This window comes from Bidens hawaiensis, unplaced genomic scaffold, assembly GCF_021521415.1.
Source record: "Bidens hawaiensis isolate Kalapana, Puna unplaced genomic scaffold, B.hawaiensis_p1.1 tig00001463_1, whole genome shotgun sequence".
NCBI classification, from domain to species: domain Eukaryota; kingdom Viridiplantae; phylum Streptophyta; class Magnoliopsida; order Asterales; family Asteraceae; genus Bidens; species Bidens hawaiensis.
In genome coordinates, this window is record NW_027491083.1 from 457999 (window position 1) to 466610 (window position 8612).

The 8612-nt window shown below is 41.1% G+C and overlaps 1 pseudogene; it reads left to right on the top strand.

The window, feature by feature from the left end:
• The first annotated feature begins 4014 nt into the window (after nucleotides 1-4014).
• LOC143580014 (carboxylesterase 1 pseudogene) lies at nucleotides 4015-5068 on the top strand (annotated as a pseudogene).
• Nucleotides 5069-8612: the final 3544 nt, after the last annotated feature.

The window sequence follows — 8612 nt, forward strand, 5'->3', positions numbered from 1 at the left end:
AGAGCAAAAATCATGAAACGGTTTGTTATTGTATCTAGTTCCGTTGTCACATTGAAAGGATTTAATGCTAATATTAAACTAGGTTTGTATATATTTGTGGAAGTTAAGAAAGATGGAGAACACGTGTGATTTATTGGTTAGAGGAAAAGCCCATGAATAATTGGTCAAATCATCAAGAAATAAAATATAGTACCGGTGACCACTGGTGCTAAGCACCGGAGAAGTCCATAAATCACTATGCAATATATCAAACGGAAGATAAGTAGTAGAAAGTGATTCATAAAAAGGAAGTTTAACATGTTTGCCAAAAACACATGACTTACATACTCGTTTAACAAAAGGTTTATTAACCGAAATAACAGGATGTTTATTCAAGAAATTCAATAAATCATTGCCAGGATGTCCTAGTCTTTTGTGCCAAAGGTCCTGTGATAAAGCAGCAAAGGTGGTGGGACTGGTGAACTTGGTGTTGGTAGAAAGGTTGAGCGGGTAGAGATCGCCGGTACTATTGCTGCGGAGGATAGGAATCCGCGTTAGGTAGTCCTTCACAAGAAAACCAAAAGGATCAAATTCAATGGATATAAGATTATTAATAGTAAGGCGATGAACAGATAATAGATTTTTGATAAGGTTGGGTGCATAAAGAATATTATTGGCATGTATGGGTTTAAATGAGGTATGAAATTTGGTGTAACCGGTCCCTAATATTGGATTTTGAAACCCGTTGCCAACAATAATATTGTTCGAAATGCGGTTATTAAAATAAGATGAGAGAGTACCTGTGTTGTTGGTCATGTGATTTGTGGCGCTGATGTCAAGATTCCACTGCAAGTCCGGGTTGAGGGTCATAGTGTGCAGTGTCTGCTCTATGTTGGTTGGTACGAATTGGTTATGATACTGAGTGTAATGAGCTTGCGGACAGTAGTTGGCTTGTTCTTGTGGTGTGGACCAAGTATGCCAGCATGTGGGTTGGGTCCAGTTGGGAAGTGAGGTCGATTTGAGGGAACAGTGGGATGTGGTGTAGGTGGGGTGTGGAAATAAGGTGTGTTGAGGGTTGGTGGGTTATATCCCCACTGATTAGTGTAGGATGGATGGTAGGTTCCTGGAGTGGATTGAGTGTGAGGGTTGTGTTGGTTGGGTGGAGTTCTACCACATCGACCACGACCTCGACCACGAGAGTCACGGCCACGCCCACGATGGGAAGTATCATAGGAACCCCGACTGTCATTAGGTGTCCCTCGACCATAGGAGTCCCGTGTCGGGTTGTTTAGTGCAGTGAGCAAAGCAGTGCCAGCGGCGGTATGTGACGGGTTACCAACCCTTCTAGTTTCTTCTTGTGTAAGCCGAGATCTAGCTTGATAGAATGATGGTAGGGGTACGGTTTGACTGATGAACATACCAATTGCATCATACTCAGTGTTTGTTAGACCGGTAACAAGTTGTAAGACAAGGTCGACATCGGAAACCGGTGCCTCCACTTTTGCTAATTGGTCAGCTATTACTTTGAGTTCTTGGCAGTAGGCTGAAATATTTGGAAAAGATTCAAGTTTCATGTTGGTGAAGCGGGTTTTCAATGCTATTGCATTGGATGCTTGGTTGTCTTGAAATAAATGGGCAATGGCTTCCCATGTCTCCTTCGCGGTGGCTTTCGGTTTGATAACCGTCATGAGAAGGTTTTGAGAGATCGTACCATACATCCATTGTTTAACAATGGCGTCCAACTGGTCCCAAGAAGTGACCCCAACGAGTGAAGCTTTGTCTTTGTCTGTTTCTTTGGAGGAGGATGAAGGAGTATCGGCTGGGATGATATGATCGAGCACTTCGAAGACAGTGCAATGGATTGTGAATAATTCAACCCATGACGTATATTGGCCGTTTTTGAGGTCTAGGATGAGAGGAATAAAGTTTCGGATATTGTTGACAGTTAAGGCAGGGTGCATGGCTGCCATTGAAGAGGTTGAAGAAGCAGTATGGTGGAAGCGACGGGTGTTGCAGGATCGGAGATTAGCCTAGGCGGCGGCTAGGGTTTAGAAGGATGATACCATGTTAGAGTAGGAAATCATGGTCATTAAAGGATTCAATTGCCAGCCCCTTTCATTTACTCAATTGATATATATAGATGTATACAATAATGGTAATGCCTTATTCTAAGGCTCCAAGATAGGAAATATAGCTATACAATAACTGTACAATATTCTCCTAATATAACGTATGCTAATAGTCAGAACTTGAAGCTATTTTACATCAATGATAAGAGCGGTAAGCTTTTATGTTTCTAAGATATTAAATGCGGAAATAGATAAATTGATTTCAAATCAAAACCAAACCAAATTACACATTCGATTTTCGATTCGATTAACTGATCATATAATCGTTTGGTTCCTGTAAAACTCAATTTGGTTAAAACCGAGGAACCCATATTAAATGTATTGGGGCTATACATTTTCCTAGTTGTACACCCCATCAAAAATTTATATTACATGTATCCGGCTATACATTTTCCTATTTGTACACAGTACACCCCATTACAAATATAGCCTATAATAAGACAACATAATGAGATTTTTTATTTTATTATTATTCTTATCGTTCTATTTGTTTATCATGTAGTGGGTAGTTAATCCTTCCCATGTGCATTTCATATTTAACATTGACTATCCAATGCTAATGCAGTCAACCTTGAAGGCTTGAAACATAACAATTGGCTAATTAAATAACTATATATAAAGGGAAAAAAAAATTGATAAAAATTGTACCTTGCTTATTAACCAAAATCCAACTTACGACATGTATTGCAGGAGGCACATATCAGGTAGCACGGACTGCATGAATAACAACAAAACAATAAATATATGTTCATATTTGCAAAAGAAAGCAACTAACAATATATAATAAAAAAACACTATAACTATAACAATTAATATATTTACCATATAAGTCCTAAGGATTATGATGTGCTTGTAACACTAATAAAGGTACATGATATGATATCCAAGCTTCCTTTAAATCATGGCTTGCAGCAACCAATGTAAATTATATGCGCTTCTCTGTTGCTATTCGTTTCTAAAATTTGAAAGATTTTTAGAGTAAACTGCGGTTTGTTGTGATTTGTTCAAATTTGTTAATTCTGTCCAAAAGGTTTAAAATTTATTATTTGTCCCCGAGGTTTCATTTTCATTGTAATTTTCGTCAATCTCATTAACATATTTTGGACGAAAATCGCAATGAAAGCGAACCCTTATGGACGAAAATTGCAATGTAAATGAAAACTTAGGGATAAACATAACAAATTTAAACTTCTGGACTGAAATAGCAAATTTGAACAAACAATAGGGACGAAAACCATAGTTCTCTCTATTAAATATTCTATTATTTTCTTTTATTTTTTGAGTGATTGGTATAATGCCACGAGTAAGATTTGAGACCAGTTGAGTTATAAATTGAATTCTTTATTTGCTTTTTTAGTTAATTTTGAATATTTTAGTTATGCTTAATTTATTTGTATTTATGAGGCTTTTTTTTCCTCTATTTTTATTTTTAATTTAAAATTTGATGAAACTTGCCTCTTTTCTAATTTTAAGTGTATTTTTTTTTTCTAATTTTGATTCTATTTAACAATATTTAATTACATACGTTTATACTTAATATATAAACTAACATAAACAAATAAATAATAATAATAATCTAATCACCAACCAAACCCCTTCCGTTAAACCCTTTTTCGAGAATGTATCACTGAGAAAAAAAATGTGTCTACATGTCAGTCGTCTACGTGAACATATTTTTCTCATCCAAATCTCCAACAAATCCAATAACACATGGCGTTATATTGGTTAGACAAACTGGCGCAATTATTAGACATAGAAAACAAAATGAATGGGGTAGTGTGATAATTATTAGACATGGAAAACAAAGTAAAGTCAATCCATAGCCACTTGTGACGTTTTATATATTCAGCTTCATTCGTAACTAACTTGGTATACATTACCGTCACATTCATATCCAGAGTGCAGAATGTCCGATGAAAAATCACTGGTCGGTGAAACCCAACCCATTGTGGAACTTAATGCCGACGGTTCATACACTCACTCGCCTCGTATCCTTCCCAAGCTCCCTTCCAGATTCCGACACTCCCGCCCTCTCCAAAGATATAACTATCAACTATACCAACAAAACCGGCGTTACCCCATTGGAAAAGCTCCCTCTCTTAGTTTCTTCCACGGGGGTGGCTTTGTTTTCATGACTACGGCTACAACCATAAATCATGACTTTTGTGACCAACTAGCAGCATACCTTCGTGTTGTGGTGGTGAGCACCGCCTCCCAGCTGCCTATGACGACGGGGTAGAGGCTTTGCATTGGATCCATGGTTGACCGAGTTTGCTGACTTCTCTAGTTGTTACTTAATGGGAAGTAGTGCTGGTGCAAACCTAGTCTACCATGCAGCACTACGTGTATCGTGATCTTGAGCCCTTGATAATTAAAGGTTTGATTTTGCACAATCTGTTCATTGGAGGAGTGGACAGGACAGAATCAGAGGTCAGACTGGCGTCCACCGGGTTTCTCATTACATTATCCTTAAGCGATACGACGTGGAATTTGGCACTCCCTGTCGGTGCAACTCATGACCATGAGTATTGCAACATGATGAGGGGTAGTCTCGACGATATGGGTCGGATCAAAGATGTTGGCTGGCGGGTGATGATGGTCATTCGTGATGGGGATTTGATGATGGATCGTCAGATAGAGTTCGCAAAGGCTTTAGAGTTGAAAGGTGTAGAGTGCACATGTTTCTACAGTGATGGTCATCACGGGGTTGAAGCTATTGACAAAGCTAAAGCTGAAGAGCTGTTACATGAGATATCGCGTTTCATGTCTTCGGTTTATGGTACCAAATCGAATGCAATATCTGGCATATAAACCGATATTAAAACATTGCTTGTCAACTTTTAGTTACATTTTACATAATGTAGTGTGTGTGAGTTTGTAGATCATGATATTGTTCTTTAGTTGTTTGATAGAATAACTATAAGGCTGTATTTCTACAATTATAATAATATACTAGTTTAAGGCGCCTCGTGTTGAGTGGTCACAAAATTTGTTATTTCTAGCAGTTTATAACACTTTGATAATACAGTTGTTTATGTTAAAGAATACAGTTGGATTTACGTACAATTTGGCCAGGCTTAGTCAAATGTTGGGCTCACGGTGCTATCTATATAGTCAGATTTTTTGTGCAACAACTAATATTTTAGAAAAGTTCATGCAAGTGCAGAGTAATTGATTCAACAGATGAAACAAATAGTGTTTATACAGATCACAAAGGAACCAATTGCAGGCTTTTACCTGGCGAAAGTCAAACCTGCTGGTTTAGGTTTGTTGATTAACAGTTCAAAATTGTAAGTGGGTCATCGAATTTATGTTACAATTCTATCATGTTTTGAGAAGGATTAACTTCTTGAACAACACTTGAATCTTGGTATGTTTCTTGCTTGCTTAAGGTGATCGGATACAAACAACCTGTTTACTTCTTCGGACCTAGACCGAAATGGAAGGAGGAGTGTTTGTGTGTTTTGAGTGTGTGGAGGCAATCAGGTAAAGATGGAACGAGGGGTTTAGGGTTTTAGGAAGGTTTAGAGTGTTTAAATACCCCCAAGCCCATGAATCTAGACTCATAATCACTCCCTAATCCATCTTTTATTTCCAAGCCCACTACCCAACTTATTATTATTATTTACCTAATTAAATGATAACTCATAATTAAATTAATAAAATTCTTTTACTTATTATTTTAAATGTCGGATGTTACATATAAACCGAGCGATAAGATTATAGCTTCATAACCCACACATATATATCCCCGCTCATGTTTATGAACATCTATGTTCCAATGAATGCATTGCTCTAGTTTTGATGAAACGAATGAACTTGTGCGCAAGGGAAAACTTGACTTTGTTTAAAGAAATGAAACTCTTAAAAAGAATATGAATATTGAATGTAGTTTTTAGTAAACAACTTGAGTAGGAAATTGGAATAGGCCAGATTTGAAACTTCTATGGATTCTGAAAATTTTGAGGGTCGGTGAAGAGGTAGGTCCCAGCAGAGCCCAGTTGGACCCGCAAGACTAACCTTGAAGAGGGACGTCTGCGCAGAAACCAACTGGATCCGCAGGACCAACCAAGCTCAGAGACGTGACGTCCTTACGCGCAGTACGCAAGCTGTTCCCGCAGGAAATGCCTTCCAATGGTGAAGGACTCCGCCTGTCCCCGCAGCCTCGGATACAAGCCATTAGGGAAGGCCACCCGCGCAGCAAGGCTACACGCACAAGGCACTTAGCTCTCATTCAGTGTCACCTGAAGGAATGAGCAAAGCCGGGAACAATCCCGCACAGTGGCGGGAGGGGGAATACTCCCGCCCAAATAAGCCAGTCCGTACAATACAGGAAGATCTTCTGTACTGTACCTGACGAGGTTGGGCAAAAGATCTGACTAAAGATACGACAGCTTATTGACAACAGTATGGCGAGCAGCATGCTCCTGCACTGTATGTTACTATTAGCCGCTGCCTACTCACCAACTCCTGTCATACCACGTGCGTAGCCGGCAGTTGGTGGAAAAGGAATAGTACACAGCAGGCCTGGTCACTATCAGCCGCTGCCTACCCACCAACTACCAGCAGGGCACGTGCGTAGGCCACTGTTGGTGGAACAGGAACACTGTTGCAGCCGGCCACACCTCCTTGGAAACCTACCTACGGCTATAAATACCACAAATGGTATGACCATCTCATCTTATCATATCTTACCATATTATACCTGATATCTGCTCTAGCAATCTCTTAATATACATTTATATTTAAAGAGCAATCTAGTCTGATTCTCACGCCGGAGGGTGGTCACAAGGAGGAACCCCCCCTTCTGAGTGACAAGCTCACGGTGTCTGTTTTGCAGGTTATCAGAAGAACCATCTTCTCTGGGTCTAACCCCTCGTGGGAAACGTCTATCTAACCCCCAGGTTACTCGTAATCTGCCTGGGGTCCGGTTAGTGTTTCTTCATTGGCGCCATCCGTGCATAAAGCTAGAACATTTTCCTCCAGTTTTTTCAAACTTTTAGAAAGATGGTTAAAGAAATTCCGGTAACCACAACCCCAGCTACTGGGGGGAATACCGGCTACACAGTTTTTACAAACACTACCCCGGCTACCCAAGCCGGGGCAAGTGAAGTAAATATTACGAACACTACCCCAGTTACCCAAGCTGGGGCAAGTGCAGTAAATAATCGCTCACTAGGATTCACCGAAACCCAGTTTGAGAAACGAAGATTCCCCCGCCAAACTCTCGATGAAGTTAAGGCATGGGCGGAGGCACGACAAAAGGAATTCCAAGCTGAGTTGGACGAACGCTTGCGTTCCGTCCAACAGGCCGACGAATTCGAATACTTGGGCGTTGACTCGGAGGAATCCGACTCCGACGCGAACCCTCGCCATAGGGCAAAATGGAAGCATAGGGAAACGGACTCCCAACCGACAAGGCATTTTGGACAAGCCTTCAAACCAAAAAACACAGGTGGAAGTCCACGTGACTTCTCCAAAACATTCAGACCAAACGTTGCAAATGCGGGAACGTCCAAATTTGCAAAGGACATTGCGGAAGCAATCGCCCCAAAAAGTGCCAAACAAATGTCAACCATAGGCACATATGATGGTATATCTGACCCAGATGATCATTTGAACAGATTCATAGCGGGGGCAACCGTCAGTAGTTGGACGGAACCTACGTGGTGTTACATGTTCCAAATGACACTTGTGGGGGCTGCTAGAGCGTGGTTCGATCGTCTACCGGTTAACCACATCTACGACTGGGCAGACTTCCAACAGAAGTTTAACCAACACTTTAGCCAGCAAAGAAAGTATACCGAGGAGCAATGGACAATCCTCAAATGCATTCGAGAGGAAGATGAATCTTTGCTAGACTTCATCACTCGCTTCAACTCGAAGAAGCTAAGCCTGGGTAACATTAGCGAAGATCTTGTTCGCGCTGCTTTTATTCAAGGCGCGAACGACCCAGAGCTCATCCGCACCTTAACGGGTAAAGATGGCATGCCATCCACATGGGATGCCATCATGACAGCAGCTAAACGCTTTGCGGAAACGGAGAAGCAACTGGGTAGAGATCTCCCTCAGAGCACAAACCTCTACACCCAGAAAACAAGGGAAGACAACGTCCTTACCGCCCGATTAAACAAAAAGCGAAAGCTAGGCATTTGGCAGTCAAGGGTAAACTTTGACACCTCATCCGGCTTGCAACATCGGTTAGGCGGAAGGGATAACGTACGGTCGAACCAGAACTCAAGATGGACGCCGTTCACCAAAAGCGTCACTGAGATATTCGCCACCGAGGAGCTCCCATGGCCAAAGCCTCAAATAATCCGACATCGTCACAATGCTGATCGGAGCAAATACTGTGACTTTCACAGGACAAAAGGCCACAACACTGAAGAATGCATAGACGTAAAGGACATGGTCGAAGCATTTGTCAGAGATGGGACGCTCGCGCACCTCGTGGCGCAATGAACGCTGACCAGTCTAATGCGTGTAGAACACCAGCAGGGGAAA